General features: G+C 40.6%; 1 long non-coding RNA gene across 1 annotated transcript; it reads left to right on the top strand.

Moving 5' to 3' along the window:
- Positions 1-898: 898 nt before the first annotated feature.
- On the top strand, positions 899-17,776 carry LOC129208343 (uncharacterized). The gene is made up of 4 exons (XR_008577784.1): positions 899-939; positions 2,562-2,695; positions 10,002-10,101; positions 17,711-17,776. It is a non-coding gene; the product is annotated as an uncharacterized LOC129208343 (long non-coding RNA).
- Positions 17,777-26,578: the final 8,802 nt, after the last annotated feature.

Raw genomic sequence — 26,578 nt, 5'->3', positions numbered from 1 at the left:
GGTGATGAAGGAAAAAGTAGTAGTGAAAACTGTCTGTTTAGAAAGGTGGATTTTAGTAGTTACCCAAATCTTTAAGTTAAACTTAAAGGTTTCGAACCAATATGAATTGAAAAGGATGAAGTTATACCTTCACCTCAAGCCTGTGTGCCCCTTTGTCTTTCTAATGGTACGTGGCCCTCAGGTCATCCTCTATTGTGGTTCAACTGCTACATCTTCTCCTACCTCTATGGCATGTGCTACTCTAAAAGAACAAAAAGAGGACCAAGAGCACCCCCAGAGCAGGGGTATCACAGAGATAACACCTGTCGTTCTACCTGCTCATACTTTCCCACTTCGTAGCCGGGGTTTCTGTTCATGGTTTTCCACAATGATGCACACAAACGTCTGTAGCAATGTTTCCAACGCTGCAGCAGGGTAGGGGGAATGGGAAGAAAGGGGAAAATTGGAAGTTGTGAAGTTGGAGACAAGGAAACTTGTGCTTGTTTTTTTCCCATGCAGTGAGGAAAACATGCAAATGAAGCGTGAAACATAAATTATTCTGACAACAGGCAGGAACAGCATCATTGAAAGAACAGGGCCATCAAGGGAAATCCAAATCCAGGGCACAACAGCAAAATCACAAAAAGCTGGGACTATCAATAGCACATTAACGAGGAAGGGTGTGATTTCAAAGGGAATAATCAATGAAAAATGGACCTTCCAATTTTTTTTTTTTTTATTCTATTGAGATAATTTGGAATAGGATGGACAAAGAAAGCTATTAGATAATTTGAAAAACATGCTATGCTGTTGTTGTCAACAGCCAAATCCTGTCCTCATGTGTGTCCGCTGTATCATACCACGTGACAGTATTGCATGTGTATGCATGATTTAGTCATAGAGTTTTCTGTTTCCAAAGCAGGAAGAAGACTGGAGCACCTCATTGGAAGGAGAAGTTGGGTAAGAAAAATACATTCTGCTGACCAAAAAATAAAGCCATGTGTGAACAATGGAAGTGCTGTATTGATTATCTTTAAACTGATGTATTTATCAGCGTCATTTTTACTGAGGTTATCCTGGCAAGCTCTTTATTACCATAAAGGAAACTCTTGGTTGGCAGCTCTGTGCAGTGGTCATTCGCTTAAAAATGAGAATTTAGTATCTTCTGGCATAGTGTCAAGCTCCAGTAAAACTCCAGAAGAACCTTATATATAACCTAACTGAAGATTGCCTCAAAATTTGGAACAATAAGTACATTTCTTACTTTCAGAGATGAGCCTGATCTCTTTTTTTCCCCTCTTGTAAAGAATAATGTCTTACTTAGAAGAACCTGTAATGTTTCTGGCCTGCACTCCTAGTGTCTTGTACAGCTAAGACGTTGGATTTCACTAAGCAAGGAGAGAGACTTTTCTTAGCTTGGGAGTCATCCAGGGAAAAATAGGTATGCCATGGAAGTATGCAGGAAAGGCAATAGGTGACGATGTTCTTTTGACTGCACTCACCAGCCAAGGTCGTATCCTATTTCTTGGATACTGAGGAACTTGGAACTGAGGAATTATCTGATGGATTTACAATTTGGAAATGTTTTACCTCAAAAATCCTGATGTGCCAAAAGCAAGCAGTTAGAAGGAAATGTCTTTGTTTTTAAAAAGATTCTGCTGGAAGTGGGTGGACTCAGTTTCTGGAGAGCTCAGCCACCTGCGCTGGTTGCTAATGGGGACTTCCCCAGGGCATAGCCCCAGATCCTGCCAGCGTCCGGGTTAGCCTCCTCTGAGAAGGGCCTCCTGGTTAGGTTATCTCCTAATATTACTAATGCCAAAAGCAATTTTGGGGTCAGAATTGCCTCAGAGCCGGGGAACAAGGTAGACCTGGAAACTGTTGAGCAAAACGGGGTCCACATCTGCCACCCCTTGTGCTGTCCCCATCACTCTTGTTAGTCGTGGCTCGTGTGTGGGTTGTGGTGAGCTCGTGGGCAGCTGCTGCCAGGCCCCGGAGAGCTGCTTGCAGTGCACAGCGCTTGCGCTTTGTTGTTTCCAGATAAGGATTTTCAGCCTTTGATAATTTAGGAGAAATTTGGAAAAATTATAAGTTCTGATTTGCAACAATTAAAAAAAAACAAAACCAAACCCAACTTTCCAAATGACAAATTAAAGAAAAAAAAAAAGAAAAGAAAAGAAAAGAAAGAATTTCAACCAGCTACAGGTGTAATTGCCAGGATTTTACATATTTATGCTCGGTAAAATGACAGCGACCTTTGGCAGAGTAGAGGCATTGTCTATTTGTGTGCAGAAAACAGCCGTTCCCTCAGTTTCATTCTACTATTACACAGTTTCCATGTGAGTCGTTATTTGCGCCCTGTTTCCATCCCAAAGCGAATGGTGTTTCGCTGGATGGCAAAGCCTGTGCTATGTGCGTGTGCTGAGAATTAACTAGTTACTACTCATACGGATGTTGTTCCAGAGGAGACGAGGTTTGGCTGTGGCTAGGAGAGATGTGCTCAAGGTGGTGCTGAACCAGAAAATTCTAATGCTAAAAATGTCATGTGAAGGCATGGGCAAGGACTCATTTTTTTCTCTTTTCAGAGGTGTTTCTACTCTGACAGCCACATACCGTGAGCTGAGAGGAGTCTGGCCAGAGCCACACTTGATCAGAAATAGAAGTCCTGACCTTAGCCAGAAGTAACTGGAAGAGTTTGGCCTGGACGTTGCACAAAAAGGTTTGTATACTCACAGGTCTGTGGTAAAAAAGTTTGCCAAGGCAAAAAAAAAACCCCAAACCAAAACCCAAAACAACTCAAAAATGCTCTCATGCATATGTCCTTTTTTTTTTTTTCTCCTTGTGGTGTTCTTTCTTTATTTCTGAAAAAAAAGGGAAATAATAATTTCCATACTATTATTAATAATAATTTAATAATTACAGGCAACTTTATATATAATTTAATACGTCATATTATTTTATATGTACTTATATAATATTGTTTTATAAATACATAGATGTAGCGATGTCGCAGTGCCCTGTTTGGGAGACATGTTCCTGGCTTCCATGCTACTCAAAATGAGTTCAACCTGTGTGGCCCTGAGCAGAATGGCAGACAGGCGTATTTTTTATTGCAGATTCCAACTCTCATAAATTCTTAACTTGCTTGGAATTTGCCAGATTAAATGAAAAGTTACTGTAATTAGGGATTTATTAAAACATGAATCCTTGACCCAATAGAATATAATAACTCATTTGTTTCAAATAAGACCTATTTAATTGTTCCATCACTGGCCTAAGCAGTCGGTGCTGAGGCTGGGAGACCTATCAGTGCAGTGCACGTTCACGTGTATTCTCCAAATCCACTTGCAAAACGCAAAATGCTCTGTGAAATTTTTGATCCTCAAACCAGTATGCAGGCAGAAACCCCTAAAATAAAAATGTGTCATTTTTAATTAAAAATTAAACTGCTGAAAGCCCTTATGATTCTGCACTACAAAGCAAAGACTCTTAAAATACTATTTTTATCCATAAGGTTCTATTTTAATTTTTTGTGAACAACCTTCCCACTCCATATCTTCAAAAACAATAGTTATTGATTTACAATCTTATAAATAAGACTGTAAAATCTTACAGCATGGACCTATAAATAGATATTTAGAAAAAAAAAAATGAAAATTGCTCCCAAGTCAAGGCCATATATGGCGCTAGTCAGCAGAGAGCCATATTGCAGCGGCATATAAACTGTAGAAAATAATTTCCATTGAAAATGCAAAGAAATCTGAAACTACTCACTACCACAAACAATGCAGCCATAATTAAGGAATTAGCCATTCCTCCTCCCCATCTTTGAAATAAGCCTTCTCTGCTTTTAATTGGTTGGATATAGAAAGCATATTACTATATTTGGGTCCTGTTTCCCTAGTAGAAGAATAGTCCTACAAGGAATTCCCAGTAAAACAGTGTTGCAATTCTACAGTATATTAAAAAAAAAAAAAAAACGAAAAAAACCACCATAGGAAAGTGTTATCCAATGGGCAGATGTTAACTTAAAGTGCACATTGTTTGGAAAAGGAGTTAATTAACAACTTATTAATTGGATAGAAAGTCTGAAACTGTTGTACTTCTAGCAAATACATAATTTTCTTCAAGTATTATTAAAGCGTTTTTGTTGTACCTATTAAAGATTCTTGTCTCTAAGTTAATTTCATTATGCTAATAAGCTATCATCGTTACAGAACCTAAGCTTTGATCCATGTTAATTGTCGTGATCTTCAAAGACAAAGTCACCACTTACTTTAAATGAATTTTACATCTTTTTAAAGAATCACACGGAAATTAGGGGAAGTAATTAATTTTTTATTATGTGTCTCAATATTTTTAAGGGAGGAAGTCAATGGTATTGGCTAGAATTCATTTTAACATTTAACTAGGGAAAACAGCATGAGGCAAAAAAACGTTCAGATGCAAAAGATTAAAGAAAATTTGAAACTGGGACCTAATTTGTCTTGATAAACTTTGGTGTTTAATATGCTTCTTTTGTTCTCAGTGTGAAACTGCAGGGTTTTGATTTGTAAAAACTTTTTGAAGAATTAATTCTTTCTAATTTTTATTCCTTTCTTTGCTTTCCTTTTACTGTAAGACAGTGGAGTTGACCTTCAAACCATAACACTTTTAAATATCTATGAATATACAAGGTTAAATCTATTAGTGGTCTGAGATTAGCTGTGATACACTTGCAAAGTGTGTACCTTCTGCAGCAAATTTTATCTTTTAGTGAATGATAACAAGCTCCCATCAACCCTACAAGTTTTAAGCAAATAATAGAATATGTGTAGTAAATGATCCATTCCTCTTTCCTTTAAGTGATGGTTAGTTTAACCCTTTGATGTTATACAAAGCTCAGTTCTGAATCAATGAGACTTTTTTCTATTTGAGATCAGGACCTAAATGCTAGTATTGTCAACACTGCTATGATTGCCAATTTATAGTTTCCACAAATTCTCCTTTATCTTTTTCAGACCACCCTTGTAAAAATGCAATATGAACATCTTGTAAATAAGAAAAGAAAATTAAAAAAAAAACAACCCCAAAACCACAACAACAGAAGAAGAAGGCTTGTGCTCTGTTTTCCTGACAGTGTTCACCATTTAAAGTCATGTTATTTTGAAACTGCTCTCTGTCATATTTACAAAGGAGAAGCATCCTGTTGCACTTGCAATGTAAAATGTTGCCTTTTTGAAAAGCAACAGACAAAAGTAATTTAAGGGTAGCAATAGTGGCTGAAATCAAAAGCCAGATTACCCACTTCATTCTCCCCAGTTAGCAGCACGTAAGTATTGTAAATACAAGTAAACATCAAGTTTAAACTGAACCTACGCTGGGAGGATTTCTGCAGCAGACAGGTGGTGAGCTCATTGCGAGGATTTTTCAGCATTAATGCTGTACTCATTTAGACTAACACCAGGCTTGAGTGACCCTCATCTGGATTTAACCTATGACCTGTCAATCCAGAGACATACTTTCAGTTCTCAACATCAGTTTTGCTTTTTTTTTTTTTTTTTTTAAAGCATAGATGACTTTAATCATTAAGCAGCTTTCATAACTGGAACATATACGTGTGCTGTTCAGTGCTCTTTGATTTGTAATCTAGGTTTCTGCCCATATAATCCCCAGCATCTAAGTGAATTCAACTGAAGTTCAAAATTCTTTGATTGAGCATGTAGTGATTGGGCAAAGGATTACACTGCTTATCTGGGTGACTTTTCACTTTTTGTGGCAGGGGTTTTATTGTGCAAAAAGGTCTATAGACATGGTTGTTGAGGGTGATGATGATTATTATATTTGGGCATTAGTTTCATAGCCAGTAGGGAATTTTCTGACAAAATAAGATTTTGTTTGATTTTGATTTTTTTTTTTTTTAGATATTAATTTTAATTAAGTTCAGATATAAAACTTTTGTTCTTCAGTTTTGATGAACTTTTGAAAAAAGCACAGGTTATACTGGGTATAGGGCATGACATGAAGGCTTAAGCTACCCCGTTGTACAGAGAAGCAAGAGCCGCTTCACCACTTCTTTGATAAATCCAAGGAAGGTAGTGGCTTCCACAGCCCCCTCCCCTTGCCTGAGCAATTGAAAGGCACAATTCTCTGTATCACATCTTTTCTTAATAATAATAACACTCCACAAATGTTTATGTAAATACACAATTAAAAAGTACTCATCCCAGCAGTACTGTGCTTGTCAAGCGAGTCATTTTTTTCACCTGGCAGGATGATGTTGTAAGGCTCAGTTGTCTTAACTAATCCTGGCTAAAATGCAAAATTCTGTTTTGTAAGAAAATTTCTGGCCAGCTCTAATCTTAACCTCTTGCATGTCTGTAGCTTCTAAATCGATGTCACAGTTGTAATAGCTTTGAAAACCCATATGTTTGTAAACTAAATAAACCTTGATATTCAAAGGAGATGAAGACAAGAATTACATCTCTTGGCAATGGTGCTCTGAGCTCAGTTTCAGCTCATGTTGGCTCCTCATTTTAATGCCCGTATACTACGCCAAATCTTCCTTATCTATGCAAACATATTAACACTGACTGTTTGCTAACGCTGTGATGCATCAGCCTCTTATCTTCAGTTTTGACCATAATGTTACATAATAACTTTCAAACTACATTTCTCGATAGTTCGCTGGGACCGCCTTCGGTTTCTCAACTCTTAACTGAGAGCTGCCTCTCCTACCCACTGACTAAATTAGCTCCTCACTGCTCTCAGCCAGCTAAGGCAGAAAGGCTGCCAAATAGTTTCCTGCTCAAAGATCTCTGTATCCCTTCTGTGTCACGGGCCATAACCCTGCTCTAGCATATTTTTTTTCCAGGTATATTTTTCCCATTATACTAAATTTACATAGTTTGGCTTTAGTGATGCAACCCCAGATCTCTCCAAAGTTGCCCCAAACCTCTGCTCATCCTATTTTCCACAGTCTGCCATCAGGCAGGTTTTAGTATCTTCTCAAAACAAATGTGTATTTTATTAACATGCAAATAACTTCTGCACTAAACATAATAAAAATGGCACCCTAAATACTATATATAAATATTGGTAAGTGTTTCTAATACTGCCTACTGGGACTATCAGTGCATAAAGAAAAAAATAAATATTTGTCATCAGTTCTATCTGGCCAAAACTCTTCCTTTAGGAATAGCATAACATATTCCTTTACAATATATAATTACCTTAATTATTTTTTGGCCTATCCACAAAAGTGTAGTTCCATCTCTCTCCCCATAGTGTCCAAAGAATATGCAAATTCTGTTCATTTCAGCTCTCAAAGTAAAAGCCTAAAAAGAATCTCCTTCAGCTATTTAGGAAAGGCTCAGAAAACTTTTCTAAGTGTGGCTGTTATCTATGCCAAGAACTTTCTTATTCATGGAAGATGTCCTCAAGCTCTTTGCTATTGTTCTGAGGTCTTCCCCTCACCCAGGCTGGCTTCTCGGCATTCCTACAACGGCTCTGTTCCTCTCGATGCCCCAGAACCCGGCATCCCCCATCCCATCTACGGTCTGGAGCCTGCAAACACGGAAAACTAACTCAAACTCTTAAACCTCACAGGCTCCCAGTTATGAAGCCAAAAGCATAAAACGTAGGAGCTTTTAGGGTTTCTGTGCTCTTTACATTAAAGTCGCAAATTGTGGTGTAAGGGGATCAAAGAGCTCACATGGCTTCTCTCGGCTGTAGGTGTCTGGTTACCGATCTCCAAGAAATCTCAGGAAAGCCAAAGGGTGAAGGTCTTTGGGAGGCTGGCTGGCTCCCCCAAACTTTCTCTTTCTAACTAACCGTTAGTCTGATATAGCTGAAAAGGACCCCAGGAGCCTTGGACATCACAGGCAACGAGCCTACGAAGTATTTAGGATTGGTCTCTACTCTACTGCAAAATTTTCATATTGCAAGTTTTTAGTTCTTTCTTTTTTTTTTTTTCCTCCCCAGCTATTAAAAATTCCATTTTTAATGCAAAGCAGAGCCGGCATTCTGTGACCACCCTATGAGCACAGCGATCTGTAACTCAGTTGTAGGAAATCATTCCCTTTAAACAAGATACTGAGGACGTGATCCAAAACAGGCTTTCCAGGATTCCACGACCTAGATGACAGCTAGGTTGCCCTGCCTATATTATGCTCCAAAATAAACCCGAAAATAACCCAGTTTTCCAATGTGCTAATGAGAGAATATAAGTTAAAAGGAGTCAAAGAGAAGTTTCAGATGCTCAGTGGAGGTGGTCTGCACAGCTGGATGCAGACTTGTTCAGCTTGGTCTGAAATTTGGTCTGTGCAGGGGGTCCGTAAGGACCTTCACAGCTGCACCTCTGCGAGACCTGGCACTTGTGGGTAGGCTCTTACGTTGGACAGATTCTTACCTAATTCCAGCATCTAGAACTTATAATTTTTCATCTTAAAAACTGTGACTGTGTAACCAGTTAACTGGGTATATCTCAGAAAAGTTAATGGCGTTCTGAGAATGGCGTTCTTTGATTTTCCTGTTTTCCAGAGCAGTTGCTTATGAAAAAGAAGTTTGACTCGAAACTTGCTGTGGGAATGTTATTCAAGCACTGGTTAAGTGCCAGAATGTGTTGGGAAGAAAGAGTTTCCAGAAAAATATCACCCTGATTAAAACCTGATTTACTGAGTTTTCTTTATGCAAAGGGTTACCAGAATAGTAAGACAAAGTCATTAGTCAGATTTTCCTTCCCTTACTTGATCATTACCAGTGATGCTTTTATTGCTGTTATTTGAATGATTATTGTTACAACAACTCATCAGCGAGCTACTTAGGTACCGCTTTCCTCTAGTCTCACTTCTCACATGATATGTTAAATGTCCTGTTGATGCCTGTCCTTGTTTGGCAATTTTTCCACACTACCCTTTTATTCTTTATAATAAATTTAATTAGACATATGTGGAAAAGATGGAAAGAGAGTCATAATGCCAACGGTTTTTTGCTCCCTATGTTATATTCTTCATGAAGTCACCAATGTAACTATCAACAGAAAACAGCCTGTCTTGTGCTAAAAGACAAAATTAAATCAGCAAACAGCAGAGGACAACAGAAAATACTGTGTTGATAATTGAAGGGATTATGTATAAATTTTCTCTTATAAGGCCATTTGTAAAGGTCATATATTTAGGCTGGTTGCTTTCAAAAGATAAAACTGTGGGCAAATCATATTTGATAGTGGTTTAGTAAGATCTTCAAAAATGGCCGTGGATACACTACCGCTCTCTAAATTCTGGACTGAACAAACATCCACCCTGGGATTTCTGTGAAACATGCCTTTTTTTCCTCCCTCTTAATCATGGATGTGGTTAAAACACCCTACTGTATTCTGCGAGTGCTGTACTACTCTTGGTAGGAGATCATAAGATGTTGGGGTTAACTGTCAGATGCTTTACTCTTCTAAAGACCTTTGCCTTTTAACTAAATGCTTGCTTATCTTTCTAATTTAACATAGTCCCACATTCTTTTTGTAGTAATTTTGGACTATCTGATAACATATAATGGAAAACATGTTTATGTCTTCCACTAGTTCTTGTTGCATATTTCAAATGCTTAGAACAACAATTTTCAGAAGCTTTCATTAAGGTTAATTTAAAAACTACATTAAATACAAACAGATTTTCTCACAAACAAAATGCAATGTGTACTTAACAGACTTCTGTATGTTATATTTGATAAACTACCTCATATAAATGCAAATTCTGACTTTCTGCCAGAACCAGGTGGTACAGAAAATATTTCTATTAAACAAATAATGCTGGGAGAGCAAACTTCAAGTTACAGTATGATACACTGAGAAAGAAGATCTTCTCACTGAGGTCAGACGTATATTTATGTTATTTCTTCTGAGTACATTGCTGCTTCTGCACTAAAGATGATGTAGTACAGCTTTATGTAAAAGGCAGGTACACGTATACATAGGATAAACATCCATTTTTAGCTGCTTTTTTTTTTTTTAATTTTATATACAGCTATTGCTGACTCTTTTTGCTTTACAGAACAGCGGTACAGGAAGATGCCATGCTATGAGCTGAACTCTGAAACCGAGCCAGAAGCATCAAGAGGGAGAGGAGCAACCCTCAAACATGGAATCATTAGGTATGATCTGAAAACGGAGCCTCGTATGCTTTTTGCTGGGTGCCAACTCATCTGGCTGCAGTTGGATAATGTTCATTTGGAAAAGAAGCATGAAAATTAAAGCTGCCAGAGGCGACTCTAAAGAGCATATGATGGAAACAAATTGAGTCACCACCAATGTGGCTAACATTGGTGGTGGAAACTGGGACACCCGCATGAGCCATTGTTCGCTGTACCTCGTCTGGTTTATGTAGCTCACTGAGTTGAAAGCTGGATAACCTTGTGATTTGAGGGGGATTCATGCAATGTGGTTTCAATTGTCTATGGATGCTTTCAGTTTGTACTGTGCACTGCCAGTAACGATCGGTCCTACTGGTCTCCCACATTCGTGGTGGTGTCTCAGCTCACCCTGATGAAGCTGTGGTGAGGACTGTTTCCTGATGTGGTCACTTTTAGCAGGCTGCTGCTCTGCCAGTCTGCTAGAAGAGGGATTTTTATTCACTCTTCCCTCTGCCCCGATAACAGCTGCTGCATAGAAGTTTTCTCTGAATATATTTTGCTGTGGAATAGGGCTTTTTTTTTTTTTGTTTTTCAGGCTGCTTTCTGTCCTGACTTGGTCTGAGGCTGCCTTTGGTGCTATTGTGGAAGTATCTGAGGCCGTGATTTATTCTCTCGAGCCCTGCTCATTTGAAAGTTGCACAGACTGCGGCTTGTACTGGTTTTGCCACCTATTTCCATCATATTGGTGCACACAGCTCTCGTCTGTGAGCGTTTTCCTGTGGGCATGGGAGTGATGGGACCTACTGAAATAGCGAGCGATCACTTCAACCACCACCAAATTACAGCCATGCCTGAGGCAAATTACAACAGCTTTCTGACAGTGTCACCGTGCTATCTTTGTGACAGAGATGGAGATAATGAGAATTAATTAATCAGTCTTTGATTAGAAAAAAGAGGAGGGGGAAATCCTTCTGCTGTGATTCCTCTACAAAATACATGAAACCGGTGAGGTTTTCCTTTGACGTTACTTCTCAAATATAGGGCAGGCGTTTGCAACGCAGCGTTCAGGATTGCATGGCCGCTGTCTTGGTTAGCCCTTCAAACCCACTGCTGATGGGCCGAAGGGGCGAGAGGTCCTCATTTTACAGATAAATGTGTGTTGAACTCTAGCACCGTGAGGCCGCTACAGATGCTGTTATTGTCAGTGCAAAACCTCCCACTTTTCAAAGGTCTTGAGTAAAGTCCCAGGTACGCTCTCCTTGACTAGAGGCAACTCTGCTTTCTCTGCAGCATTGGGGGTGAAATTCTGTGTTGCACTCTTTAGACTGATGGCTAAATCTTAGAAATTGGTCCCTTATGATAAAACATGAACTACATGGTGCCAGTGTCTGACTGGAATTACAATTATCTAAGTAGATTAATTTGTATCCCTTTCATAGCAGCTTTTCTCTGGGCACAAGCTTTTTCTGTGGGGCATGGGAAGAAGAAAATTAATCTTATAAAGAGGAAGGGGTTTACACTGAAATCGATAGTTACAGAATTAACCGGGTAAATGACTTTTTCTTAATTCTTTCTCTTCTCAGAAGATGCAGTTTTGATGGGTACACAAATCCAATGGCTGCCAAAAATCTGATATCACATGAAATATTCCATCTCAGCTGTTGAGCTAGTCTAGAATTTAATATTAGTGAAAACTAGAGAGTGTAGAAAATGTCAGCATTGGAGGTAAAAAACCCCTATTCTGGTTATTAAATATGCGTAAGTTAAAGGATAATAATGCAATTATGCTTAAGAAAATGTTATAACTTTTAGAAAGAGTAGCATGGCTCTCCTGGGCAATTTTTAAGTATGAGCCAAATATGTAATTTTGTAGCTTGGAGTTAGATAATACACAAACACAGGCTATTTGCATCGCGTCCGAGAAACAGAACGTTGGATTGCACAGGCACAAGAAGTACGTTTGCCACATTGCTGAAATGTTTGATGCAGTCGCAGCGGCTGGATTGATCTGCAAACCCCAGGGCACAATTCACAGGCCAAGTTCATTTCCCTTTGTGTACCTTCAGCGCTCAGAGATCTCAGATTTTTGCTTTCAGCCAGGCAGAAGCAATCCTGTCATTCCTTCTTACCACCAAACTTTCAGCTTACCTTCAGCTGTTCTTCAGCTGTGTTTAGGGCATGCAACCCAAAAGATGCTGCAGCACCAAGGCGGGTGTTCCCAGCCCAGCCATAGCACTTACCCGTAACGGCAGTGGTAAAACCTTCGCGCATGCAGTTCACAGAAATGAATTGTACCAAGAGCATCTATAAAAGCCACAGCATCCCTTTAAAGAGAGCATAATGTCATCATTTTTCAGTGGGTATCTTCTCTAAAGGCAAGTAATCACTTTTCCCATTAGTTATCTGTAAATGATTGGATTGAATCTTTTCCCTTCATTCAGATTTCAACACAGGTTAGGGGGAGAACTTTTAAAATGTGTATGGGGATGCTATAGCTTAAATCATGTAGCATGTCTTCCTGCTGCAAATGTTGGAGGCAAAATAATATCTGACAAATATCTTTCCTCTGTATCCTGGGGTCTGTCGTCATTTTTACCTTTCCCCTTCACCCATGATTCCAGAAATTTGGCTGGTCCTCCAAAGATGTTTGGTCTCCTACAGGCTTTTCAAACTCCTCTTTGCTGGACACAAACCCTGGTAGCACCAGCTCCTTGTATATACTAGGTCCAGTGAATAGTTTAGACACCAAAACCAGCATCAACACCAGAGTGTCTGTTCTCTAAGTGGTAATAACCGTGTTAATTCAGAGAGATGGTAGATGTATGCTGCTTTGATCAGGAAAAGAAATATTTCATCTTTATGTTAATGCAAGACATAGGTTGCCAACTGAGCTGCCATGCATCAGGTGATAGCAGATGGATTTCATTATGCTGCAGATAACGTTTGTGGCCTAGAAATTTTGGCAAAGGAGGGGAAGGGGAAGTTTTCTCTGATAAGAACAACACAGGTAATGGGAAAGAAAGCCTGCCTTTACAAGCTTAAGAAAACCCTTTAATGCTGTTCTTTCCATTTAAAACATGCATATTTTGTCAAAGTCCATCTACCCTATGGACTCACCGAATCACAGAAACTTAAATTGTAAATACATATATTTATATGTTCATGCCAGCTATCAGCCTATGCAGTTCTACAACTAGTATGTTTAGCTTCATATACGGTATCTTAAACCTCTGTAGGACAGATGTTCTGCTGAGTGGAATACAGATGCAGTATCAATGCCTGGGTTATCACTGATAAGTACCATGACGGGTACTTGGATAAATATCTGATATACCCACAACATCGGTATATCATAAAGACCGTGTGGGTTTGTTGAACTCCATCCTTTGCCACTTTCCTTCAGACGCTTCTTGTTCTGAACATGTCGTGCCTTCTGCGTTTGGGAACTTTCTCCTGGATTTCTTTTACACGTTGACATAGGGATTTCAAACCCTGGCATCTAAACTTCAGGTCACTGTTAAGAATTTAATTTCCAAGCAGTTCCTTTGTGCTGTTTACTTGCAAGGACCAGGTCACAGCTTTTGTAATTCTTTTTCCTTATATCTTTCCAAACAGTAATTGAAATCAGAGTCTTGAAAACTGAAGATTATTTTATCAGGTTGTGAGATGTTTCTCTCTAATTTGTTATTGACCTCTACTAATTAGCAGCAAGCTCCTGTGTCAGATACAGCTTGTGTCCATCTAGTGATTGTACTGGAGAGCCTTCAGCAGCTTGAAGAGCAAGGGCCAATTTTTGAGTATATCACTTGCTTTATACTACCTGATAGCAACTTTCAGAAGTTAAGAACATTTAAATGCATTTCATTATTTTCAAGTTGGTTATTTCACTATAAAATTTTACTTTTAATATGTTCTGGCCTGCCCAGTAATTCTATTTGCATACAGTTCAGATTCCAAATGAAATATTTCTTTTTTTTTTTCTTTTAAAAAATAAGATTCTGCTTTTGATTGCCCTATTCTGTAAAAACTAATTTGTGTTTAGACCTTCCTACAATTTAGGGTATTTATGAATGGTTCTACATAAAAGGAATGAAAATAACTAATTATAATAATACCACTAAATTCCATGGCTGGCTAGAAAGTGGAAATCCCTTCTCATTACATATTTTCTGTTTTTAGAAAAGAAATTAATCCAAGTCTTGGAAGAAAATTTAAAACCACAACATTTTTCATACGAAAGGATTTCCAAAAATATCAGATTTTTAGAAATTCTCAATGATTTTTCAAGCTGCTGATAAAAAATTAAATTGATTAAAACTTTTTAACCAATTAACCAAAAAGCTGTATTTTAATAATACGGAAAGAAAAGTCTTCAAACCAACTACCATTTTCCTGACAACCTTTTCCTGGAAAGGATATTTTCTATTAGAAAAGCAATTTCAACAGAAAAGTTCTGATATGGTCTACTAATTAGAGCATCTGGTGCACCCAGCTGGCCTAAGGTAAGATCATCCACGAGCATGTAGCAGCAGATATTTGCCCAACTGGTTGTTTCCGATGATACGTAGAAGAGCCATCGGTGTCTCCAAAAAACTATTCCAGTGTCTGCCCCGAACGTCCTTGCCATGAGCCAGACCCTGTCCTTGTCCAGTCTGTGGCAAAAAGGAGGACCGGGACCTCCCTTTTGGCAGGCACCTATGGATGAGAAAACAGCTCATTTTCCTGTGGACATCTAGCAGAGAGACACCGCATCGTATGTCAATAGGATTTAGCAAGAAGTGAGACCAAGAGCTGTTTAATCACCAGCAGCATGAAGACCAACCCAAGCGTGCCCTGGGTTCTCTGAAGGAGGTCAACCAGTGGCAGTGAGGCATAAATGTCTAGGTCCCTTCCAGACATCCTGCCTGCTTCCACCTTGAGACGCTAGAAACAAATGCAAGAGAGTTTTCTACTGGGAAAAAAAAAAATATTTTATAGCAATCAAAATGTTTGGGTGGCAGGGAATATCTTGATGGGAAAATTGTGATTTCATCAATCCTAGTAAACTTTCTTGCTTTGTTTTTTTTCTAAGTGTTAAAAATTTATGGATCTGTATTTTAAAATATATTTTATGTTAGCAACATAGGACTGGCAGGGATCTTTCGAGCCCTGGGTTTCATTGCCACATCTCATAATCCCATACGTGAATTGATCAAGCTCCATCTTAAATGGCCTCTGGAGCTGTTTTCTTCTTTCTCCTCCCATGTCCTCACGGGACAGCTGCTGGAGAGCTCATGCTGTCAGGTCCCTTCATCAAGCTTCTCCTGAAGCTCATTAAGTGCCAGCTTATATCCATTCCTACTCGTGTTAATGGCAAATCTTCTTCCTACTTCTTTTAACCCAATTGGTTTATTTACAGACAGAAATTGCATCTCAGCTTTCATTTTACTGGGCTGCGAGTGCCTAGCTATTTTAATCTGCTCTGAGGATACAGGCTCCGCTCTTCTCTGCTCACCTACAAGTCCTTCTTTGCAGATGTTATCATCTGAATTAATCTGAACTGATACCAGGCAAAGAAAGGTTAACCTGACACATGCTATATTTAAGAAATCCATATGGCAACGTAGCTCATTTTGTATTTACTTCCACATCCATAGTTATTCCTTCTTTCAGTTCTTATGCCCAATCTTAAACACCGTTTATCCACCTAATGATTTTGAACTTGCCTGAATCAATCTTTTCTCTTTCTTAAATGTACCTCTGTAAATCCTCATAGGAAATGCCACATTTCAGTTTACTCCATTTCCCTTACTCTGAATTTCATGCAGTTTCTAGTCCAAGAACAAGTTTGTCATAAAGAATTAATCTGTTATAGAGACAAATAGACAAATACATATGAGAAAACATGTATGTATATACACATAGGAATAAAATACATCTTAAACATGTAAAAATAGGTGTGTACATATAAATATATAGATTTATGACAAGGACAGGTTTATAGAAAGAGAAATATATAACAAAAATATAAATGGATGTTTCAAGGTAAAAAATTGTCATAACGTTTCTGGGTCAAACTTGGGACACAATACTATCAGAGTGGAGGGGGGACTTGTGGATTGAATTTCTCTTTATCAGTGAATGGGAACAAGTGCAAAACCTGAAATAGGGTTAATTATTCTTGGAGTTTGTCCTTAACCATTGAAATAAAACTACTGTTTTGAGTCGCAGTTCTTGCACCTACGTTTAGTTAAGACTTGGGGCAGTCCAGCATTAATGGTTTTTACAAAGCCACTTTTTGCATTGTTAGGCAAATATGCTGTTAATTTGAGAAAATAATATTCAAAGCTCAATAAACATTGGTAAGTATAGCATGTTATTTAGTCACATGAATTCTTTTTAACATACTACTTTGATTCGACAGATAAAAATAATTCAGAATTAACTTGCTAGACTCAGACCCTAAATGCACGCACAGTTTCCATGGAAGTCAGCATGTTGTAGGGCAGAATTTAGTCTGTGTGTTTAATTCATCTTAATCACTATTATTAATTCATAAGTACTGTTTCCAGAAATGTATTCAGTTAGTTTTACATTAGTCAAAATCAATTGTATGCGATTTATTTTGATCACTCAAGATTACAATTTTGATGTATTTGCTCTCATCCTGTATGTCAAGCCAGGCGAAAAGGAAACGCACTGCTAAAGAAGAGTGACCTCCCACCTATTCGCTTTATTCTTTATTTCCCTTTATCAGTAATTCTCATATTCTCTGGGGTAAACCCAGTTCTTGGGCTGGTGGGCTTTCACAGGGTGGGATGATGTAGTGAGTGATGAAATGACATCGAGATGTCCAGCTAGACCTGGAAGTCCCTGTATCCAGGATGCCATGGTGGCCGTGCTGGGCTGGTGGCTGTAGGTGATACGGGTTCTCCGTTCACACTGTAACGAGACAGAGAAGAGCGGACCCGAAATCTGGGTCAACACCATCGTTTGTCAGAAGTGGTTCAAATTCAGATCTCGCTTCATCTGAACCAGCAACTTTCTGGAGACTAGTTTCAAATAAAGGGTTTAGCTTCTGGACCCCCACCAATTTCTGTGCTGCAAGAAACACGATGTCCTTGTGCGGACGAGGGGTTTGGGGCAGGCCTGTGACGCTTCAGACATGAAAATTCACTTGGTACCTGATCCCAACAAGTCTTTGGTGTTTTCTGTGATTTTGGAGTGAGCACACGGTGTCGAGCGCTTCTCCAAGCACGGCTGGGAAAAAGGGTGATACATGCCGCAAGGGAGCCATCCCCCATCTTTGGCAGGGATGTAACATTCTGCACGTCAGTTTGCCTTCCGAATTAGATTTGTAGAGTTCTCCAATTCACCAAACCCTGCCCCAGATACCCACCTTGCAGCAGCAGCTCGCCCCGCAGCGCTGGCAGGCGCTTGGTTGAGAGCTGAGCGCAGGCAGGACAGTGGGATGCAGCCTGGGAGCTTGCACCAAAATTTAGTGCTTTAAGGTGCACCGGTTTCACCCGGGAACTGGAAAACAACCATAGCCAGAGACAGCTTGGCCTGGGCCATAGATAAATATATCTATGCCCGCTGCTTGCTTCCAGCTTGCAGGAACAGTGACTATAACCATGTCTTACTTCCACAGGTGGATTTGCTGGAGATTTGTGTTGGAATAAGTTGCAGAATCGGCCCCTCGATTTACAAACGTGGCGGCTTCAGGTCAGCACAGTGCATGAGGGGTTTGTTTGGCTGTTTTTCTTTATCTTATGTTGAGCCCCACTCACGCCATGTCTCCACTTCGCACTTACTCGTGCTTGTTGCCAGCTGGAAACACCACTAACAAATAACACTGGATGTTAAAGTCCATTCAAATTCCTACCATGATTATATGTCTTCTGAAGACCCTCATTAGCTTCCCTGCATATCTTTGTCTTTCTCCCAGTCTTTCCAGCTAAGTATTACCATTTTGGAAAAAGCACTGCCATTTCTGCCTCTTTAACGGCATCTCCACCTAGAGACAATTCTACATGGTGGAGAGAAAAAAAAAAAAAAAAAAAGAAATAAAAAAAGTCCCGGTCACAAAACCCCGGTCGTTAAACCTAGGATCCGCTCGAGAGCAAGCTCCCTCGCTTTGCATGGCACAGGGCTGTTGTACAGTGAGCTCGGTTAAGCTGAATTCATAAAGCTTTTGTGGAATTAAAACAGCATGCTCCGTACCAAGATGCCTTCACTTCCTGTGCCTTAATGTTAAATCCTATAGTACTGTGGATCTTATAAATGATTGAGTTATTTTTAAACCACTGGATGTCTTCCAGTCACTCTATTTCACACTGGATTAATTATGTAAGAATACTGACTTGTTCGTCACTAATGTTACAACTTTTAAAAACAACATGCTGTTTAAATTCAAGCTTGGCAACTCTTGCCTGAATCCCCTCAAATTTATGGCACCACACCCATAGCATAATAAAATCTTTAGTGGTCCTTTGTCTTTTAGCTTGCCTTCTATTTTTTCTCAAGGGTGTTTTATGCTGGAAGATGCATACAAAAGTTGTCCAGATGTTATTTGTATCAGAGCAGGGATTTCAGTCCAGCTATCTGTGGTTGCAAATGTTTATTTTAATGGGTTATTGTGCAATCCTTGCTGTGTGGACCTCAGTGGCCTTATATGTATGTTCTCAGCGATGCCAGCACATTGTTTTTAGATATATTATTTTAGTCCAATAGCACTGTTACTGGTCACTGGGGGGGGGGAGCAAAAAATGTAACACCTGTAGGAGCACAGACGGTATTTTCGCCAAGCCCTGCGCGATGGCTGGGTGCGAAGCGGCGGCGGGGCCGGTGGGCGGTGGGTGGGAGCGGGATGCATTTCCATGCGCTGAGACAAAGAGCTCGGCTTGGTCACCGCAGCATGCGCTGGGAGTTTATTTTACCATAGCTGTTGCAACAAACAGAGGGGTGGGTTTATCGTACATATTTGGGAGGCTAATAAAATCTTAAGCGATGTTTCCTTGATACTGGAGTAAATTGTTTATCTCGTAACTAAAAACACGCTATGTGTACACCAATTAGGACTGTGGATTTCAGCTCATTAAAATAAATTTAAAATGCAAGTTTCATTATGTGCTGTAAAGACTTTGAACAGTTGCTGGAGGAAAATATCTGCAGAGCTTGGAGCCTTCCATCGAGCCTGTAAGCTGAGCCAGGCGGTGTGTAGCACCGAAGGTCCGGCTGCAGGCTCTGCTCTACCTGCGTGGGTTGTCACGACCAAGGTCTTTCATGGAGAGGAATTTAAGGCTAAATTTGCATGCTAAAGCTGCCCAGACTTGCATTTTCAAGAAACGTGGGCAAGCGAGATGATGGCAATTAATGCAACAAAATGACACTCATTTGCACTTGTAAAGAATCGAGCCCATTTAACCTTTCAGAGAAAACAGTTATTATTTTTTTAATGTTGTTTTTTGTATTAACAGTCACATATTATTTTAATGTGCTTAGTTAATATAGATAAGCTTAAGCCATTGCAAGGTAGTTTAAACACGCATAATTTCCTTTCTGTAGGAATTTGTGTGTAATTCACACTGCTGCGCTCAGCTTCCAACGTTCCGAAATCGTGCCTAAAATAATTAGATTTAAAAAATACAATTGGAATTGTTCTTTGTCTTTTTATTTTTCAGCCTTAACCCTCACATTTTGAACTTCTCAATAATAAGGACTAGGAGCTGGTTTGTAAAAGCAAAAGCCCATGTTTTTAGAGCATCGTACGATTCCTGGAGCTTGCACTTTACTTGGATGGTACTAGTGAAATGTGTACCGTCAGCAATGCAGACCCTGTTTGTAATTCTGCCCAGCCCCACTTGTTTTCAACACCATTCAATTATACAGGGCTTTTCCACGAGGAAATTAGTCCAAATAACTATCTTATCCTCAAATTGAAGGTATCATGTCAGTCATGAGTGGCATCAATCCCGCCGTGGAGATAGCTTAATTGGGAACCAGTGAAAGCAGTTAACAGATGGCCTTTTATAAATCTGGGTCTGGGATGGACGTTAAATATTTGTGTCCATGAGATTATAGAGTTGGAAGAATACGCGATGTGGCCCTTCTGACGAGCCCCCACATGCCCTGAGCATGATGCATCTCCTGCAGTCGATCCCAGTGCATCCTCCCTTGTGCCAGTCCCCAGAACAAAAGGGCCAAATATTTAATCTTGGAGCTCCTCCATGCCAGGGAAATCCTGGGTGTAATAAAGACCAAATCCTTCCCGCGGAGCCTGGGGCAATTCACTTCAATGAGATCCAGGTCTCCTTCGGCAGTGGGGTGAGAGCTGCAGACCCCGCTGCTCCAGCGATCGCTCCACCTGCGGGTCGTGGCGCTTGAAATCCTGCAGCAACGCCTGGGAAAAAAACAAATCCTCATCTCAGGTCTTGGCAGCCAGCTAGGAAATCAATTGCGTCTCATTTATGTTCTGTAGAACGTAAATGTATTTGTAAATTTGAAAGCAGCTGCCGATGCTCAGCAGTAAACCGGTTTTGTTTTACAAAACCTTTGCTGTTTGGTCTTAAACTAGCGAAGTTTTGCGTGCATCCAGCGCTCCTCTTCGCATTTCAGCGAAGATTTTGTCTAGCTGCCTCTGTGACATATGGTAATGCTTAGTGTGTGCTGTATGGCCTGGAGCCATACCACTGCAGCCTGTATGCTCTTCAGATCTCCCAGGCTAAGGGAATCGGGACGAGTCAGTATTTGAATGCAAGGGACCTCCTAGAAAATGTCAGAGTACAGAGAATTGTGCCGGTATGAGGACAAGATGTTCCTCCCTCTGGGCTGAAGCAATTCCCCACGCAGGGCTAAGGTGACCGTCTGCTCTCTCAGCGTTAGCCTTTTGGATGACACGGATTATAAAATAGACCACTAATGCACTATAAAAGACCTTGCAGATCTTAGCCATGGGAAAAGAGCAAACAATCCCACTTCCCAAGGTAACCCAGAGGAAGTGGTGGTGTGGAGGACAGCACCATGAGACCTTTTCTCATCTAGGTTTTCGAGGGAGGACGTTCCCATTACCACAGTTCTTTACAGGGTGCAGCTAACCCTGCTGAGAAGTCGCTGATGTTTTTCACACAAACTGCTTCCAGCCTCCCAGGGAAGCTGAGTGAGGGCCAGCAGCATCCCCAGCGGGCACAGAAACCCACCCGTGTCCGTGCGTCGGGGTGGGAGAGGAGGGAAGGAGCATGACTTGTGGTAAGGAAGAGGGCTATGGGTCTGGCTTTGCAGCCTCTTCTTGGCGATGTTATTAATTCGTTCTGGGACCTTGGGAGACTCATTTAACCTCTCTCTGTCTCAGATTCAAACCTCTACAAGCAGTTATTATAACATTTGGCAGCATTATGGCATTGTTGAAAGGCTTAATTAAATTAAGTGTTCTGAGATCTTTGAATGAAAGGTGCTATCCAAGTGAAAGCCTGTTGATGATGATGATGACTCTAAATTACGAGGCCAAGTCCTTCACAAGTTTTACTCAGTCCTTGGTTAGACAAAGTTATTTTTAAACACTGTATTTAATGTAGCATTAGAAGTGTTATGGGAGTGCCATGTGTATAGACATGACATCTGACCCACAGTGGGAGTGATTTGTCAATGGAGGGTTTTAATGGTAGGAACCAACCACACTTCACTCACACACATGTTAAAAATGTGCTGGTCACAAACAATATATTAATTTTTTTTTTTTTTTTTAAAGTTTATTTGAAAACCCTTAATTGGGAAGAATGGCTAGGACTTTTACTTATTTCAGAAGAAATGCTGTCTCAGTTGGGAAATGAGAAGGAACTCCTCGATGAAAGTTTGCAGGCATCATGGCCAAAAGATGCACACACGATGTCTTCTGTCTTCAAACCTGTGAGTACCTCACTGGAAGGAGAGCATGCAACATACATTGGGGCTTTCTCTAGTTGGTATCCTACCAACAGCAGGGAGGTAAAATTCCAAAGTCCTCTTTCAACTTTAATTTGTATTCCTCTGTTACTTAAACAAAAACTGTGCTTTGGCAGGAGGGCTGTAGCCCTAAACTCCTCTCCCTTCTTCTACCAAGCTTCTCTTCAGCTCAGGTTTCTCTCTACCAGAATCCCTGATACACTCATCCTCAGCACTTTTTCTCATTTGACATCTTTTATTCTGAATTTGAAAGACTTAACTGCTTTAACTGTGAAGCGTTATCCCCAAATATCACCTTACCAGTAACCCCAACAGACCATTTTCCCCTATCTCTGTTGCCATCTTGAGTAAGCCATTACTCCCACCAGCTTGTTTTCCTTTTTCACTTTCTCCCTATTACACAAAACCTACTTTATCAATGTCACCGGGGGGAAAAAAAAAAAAATTGTATATACTTTATCAGGATATTTTAAATAGGCTAAATTTTATTTTGTGGGTATCACAGGCATAGGACCACATCTAGTTTCAGAGTCTGGGTTCGTTAAAGGTCTGCTTTACAGACTATTATATAATAAGTGGGAGTCTTTCAATAGACAGGAAGGATGGTATTTTGGTTAAAGCCTTCAGGAGCTCAGGATTCAGCTTCTAGCTCTGCATGCTTCCTGTGTGGTTTTGGGAAAGACACTTTGTGCCATAATTCCCCATCTGCAAACTAAAGATGATATTACATCCTGTTTCTCACCTTCTCCCTGCAAGCTCTGTAAAGCTGCAGAGGCTGTAAGCACTGTAGAGCAAATACTGTCACTTTTATGTGCAGCGCTTTCCACAATAGCATTTCACTCTCAGCTGAAGACTAATGACTATTGTAGTGTTAATAATAAATAATAATTGTAATTGTACATAATACTTTTAGCCTTACTTGCACTTAAGGTTGATTCTTCCAGACTTCCTAGAAGTTTATCTTGGGACCAGCCTAAGCAAAGAATAATCATATCAAACTGTGCTAAATAAGGTGGATTTCTTTTCTCATATATTTTCTCTCTATTTACTGAAGGAGAATGAACAGTAGACTTAAGACCATCAAACTCATTTCACCTTTGTTATATTTAAACTAATTAGTCTCAGAGATGAAAAACACATTTCTCAGATTCCAGATAATCTTAAACAAAACACTTCATGCTGATTTTATTCTGCTTCTATCTGTGTAAAGATTAAACAAACCCCACAGTTGGTTTCATCTGCCAGGCTCTAAAAAAAAAAAAAAATCATGTCACAGAAAGAGAGGGGGGAAATAAATCCAAGGCGAGGTTTCCAGTGCTATGAGTTTGCTCATCCTTAGTTTATCTTCTGCAAATGAGCATGTATAAAAGAGTCCACCTACTGTTCTAGTTGCTACGATATAATGCAGTTCCACTGAATGATCCTGTTAACCTAACCTTCAATTTGCTGGGATTTGAACTCTGAATTACAGCTTACTAACATAGTTTAACAGCTGGTACAAGGGCTTCTTTTGAATTTTTAATCACATGAATTAAAGATTGCTGGAGATGCTTTTCAGACCTCCACTAGCAGTGATCCAATGTACAGAAAGAGAAGTATAGGTAGCCCCTGGAGGATTAAGAGCACAAAGGTACTATGGTTTGTGAAGCTATGCTGTGCTCTTTGCTTGCCAAATTAGGAATACTAGTGCAAATTATTCATATGAAGATAAAATCACATTATGGCTCCAAACGGACCCCGAGACATTTAGCTTGATTTTCAAATCCCTTTTTTAGCTTGCATTTTTATACGCGGTGTGCATCGCACAGAGAGCAGGTTTTGAAGATAAAGCTCAGTTTAGCAAAATGTTTCTTTTGTTCCATATATAAAAGAAACACACACACACGCAAGAGAGAAAAAGAAATATATATAGACTGATTGCAACTGATATCTGGAATGCAATGAAAACAAACATGACCGTCTGTGGATGTTTCGGGGTGGATGTAATCATTTGTTGCCGTCGTACAGCGTGAGGAATGCGTGTGTTTAGATTCTGCACTCTTCGCGTCTCCCGCTATTTATTCCAAGAAGATCTTTCTTATTGAGGATATTTCTCAGGGAAGGGGAAAAAAAAAAAAAAAGAAAAAAAAGGCAAAAATGTAGTTCAACTGGAAGCTTCTCTACTTTAACACGCCAGCTGATGAGTGCTGTGAGAACTTGGGAAAACAGACCCTGCCTCCCAAGTTCACTAGCCCTGCAAGCCTGAAGATCAGCATAATAAAGTTGATGGAGTTGTTTAAACAAAGTAAGTGCGTGTGTGGTGGAAATAAAAAAAAAAAAAAAATTAGGGCAGCAGGAACAAGAAAGCATGTTGCTTCTTAATTATGCTGTGTTCTCTCTCTAATGGATTGGCCTCCCCACACGCTCTAAGTAAAGCAACTGGCATGTGGCATCTTCTGCAGAGAGAGGAGCAGTGGCAAGTGTACAGCTGTTCGTGCTGACACACAGGTGTTTGATTTTTGGATTCGATAGCTAGACAGATTTTTAAGGGTGTACGGGGGAATCATCTGCAGTTGTTACACAGAAAGTGAGTTGTCCAAGAATACCGGAGTTAATTATTATGTAAATCCCACTCCACAGCCAAGGCTCGGAGCTGGAATCGGAACCGCGTCTACCCCGCTCCCTGCCAGCTCCGGGTCACTGTCTGATTTCCTTGCTCTACCCTTTTCATTAAGCTCTGCGTGTGAGCTGGCAGCGGATGGACAAGTGCGATAACAAAGAGGCAGGAAGGTCAAGTGGTGATGAGAGGCAGTGGCAGCCGGGGCGATCGCCACCCCTCTCAGCGGACATGGGATCTCTGGGAAGACAGAGGTGGCCATGCCGAGTCACCGACGAGGTGATGCTGAAGCTGCGGGGGTGCTTTCCGCAGTCCTGGGGGAAAGCCTTAAGATCAGCAGGTGGGGAGAAAGTTCAGCAGGAGCTTTGGCAGTTTGCTGTGCTTGTAGGAGCAGTGCTTGCCCCTGCGCTGTGAGCTTGTGTCTGCGTTAATAGTTCTGAGCAACGCGGTGGCTTTGGGCAGCGTGTGGTTGGGGTAGAGCGCGTTTGAGTGGAAACCGGGAATATCACCACCTCCTACCAAATTGCCTTTATGGCTAGCCAATGTTTCGTCCTTTTTCTTTTGCAAGCCTCTTAATGTAACTGTGCCTCATTTTCCCCATCCAGCAAGTTATTTGTTTTCATCAAATGACAAATGTTTTAGAAATACAGGGCAGGGTGCTGTATTTCCTGTAAATTACTAACATGTATAAGTTTTTATATTTTTAATGATCGATTCAGAGCTGTCAAGTGAAGCGGAGGTGGCAAGATTGACCAGGGGAACTTCAACATGCAAGGTTTTGATGGGTTGCAGTGAACTGGCCAAATTCTCTTCCCCATTCCGCCAGGGCTCCTGGGGTGGATCAGAGTGCTGCTGATGGGTCCACTCTTCACCCACGCCCCACGGCTCAAGGGGGAAATAAATGCTAAAACTTCCTATTTGTCCATTTTTGGACACAATTTCACCTTGCAAGAAATTAAATTTTGGTTTGGTGTGCTCTGGGACCACTGGGTTTTGGACTTCTGTTGGTAGCCCCACCAGGTGTCCATGCCTCTGCCTGCTGCTGCTGCGGTAGGTGCTGACCTCTCAAGGTTGCATCGCTCTGGTGATGGCTGAGCATCACTTTGATGGGCAACACCAGAAGAGCAGCAGGAGCAGCATGGCCAGCGTTCACGCTCTCCTGTAATTCAGATTTGAGTGATGAAACCGAAGAATGCGGAGCAGCTGGGAGTGGGTCTCAGAGTGCTGATAGTGGGCAAGCTGGGGAGTATCACATTTCTCTCATGGGAATAAGCATTTTTCCTCCTAGAGTTAAGCCTTTTGTTTTGTTTGTGTATTCTGCTCTTAGTTTTGCTCCTTTCCCCGTAGCTGACAATGAGAAATAAATCAAATTCATCTCTTCTTGCTTGCAGTTTCCCAGGAAGAAGGACAGGAGGAGCACCTCAGCCTGTTCCCCCGTGACTCCCAGCCTTGCTCACTGATTTCAAAAGTGATGTGCTCCCTTGCCGTGGCAGCCCGCCCGCCCCGTGCCCGGCCCGGCATCGCTACACAGTTCCCGGGGTCTGGATATTACCATCCATCACAGCAGCTCTGGTTCCAGCGCTTGCTAAAAGTCTGAATTTCCCTGCTGCCTCAATGAGCGGTTTTCATCTTGTGGTACATTATATAGCTACCGGGTGAATGGGACTGAGCGTTCCCGTTTGGCTCCGAGTGCCGTGTTCACCTGAGCTCGCTGGCAGGATGAATAGTTCACGGCGGTTCTAGTGCTAACCCCCTTTGTGAACTAGCAGTGAGCCATGTACCTTATTACAAAGGCCGACAGCTCCCTGGAAACTTAAATCCACTCTTTTTCCTTTCCTGACCATAGGGAGCTATAAAAGAAAAGGACTTGGTTGGTAGGCATGTAATATACAAAAAAACCTCTGTTGTGGCAAGATCCAGACTCCCCAGTAACAATGAGGATTATGCTCTCGCATCGAAAATGCAGTTACTAGTTTTAACTGC

This window comes from Grus americana, chromosome 6 (assembly GCF_028858705.1).
Source record: "Grus americana isolate bGruAme1 chromosome 6, bGruAme1.mat, whole genome shotgun sequence".
Lineage (NCBI taxonomy): Eukaryota > Metazoa > Chordata > Aves > Gruiformes > Gruidae > Grus > Grus americana.
This window is presented reverse-complemented; position numbering and strand designations above follow the sequence as displayed.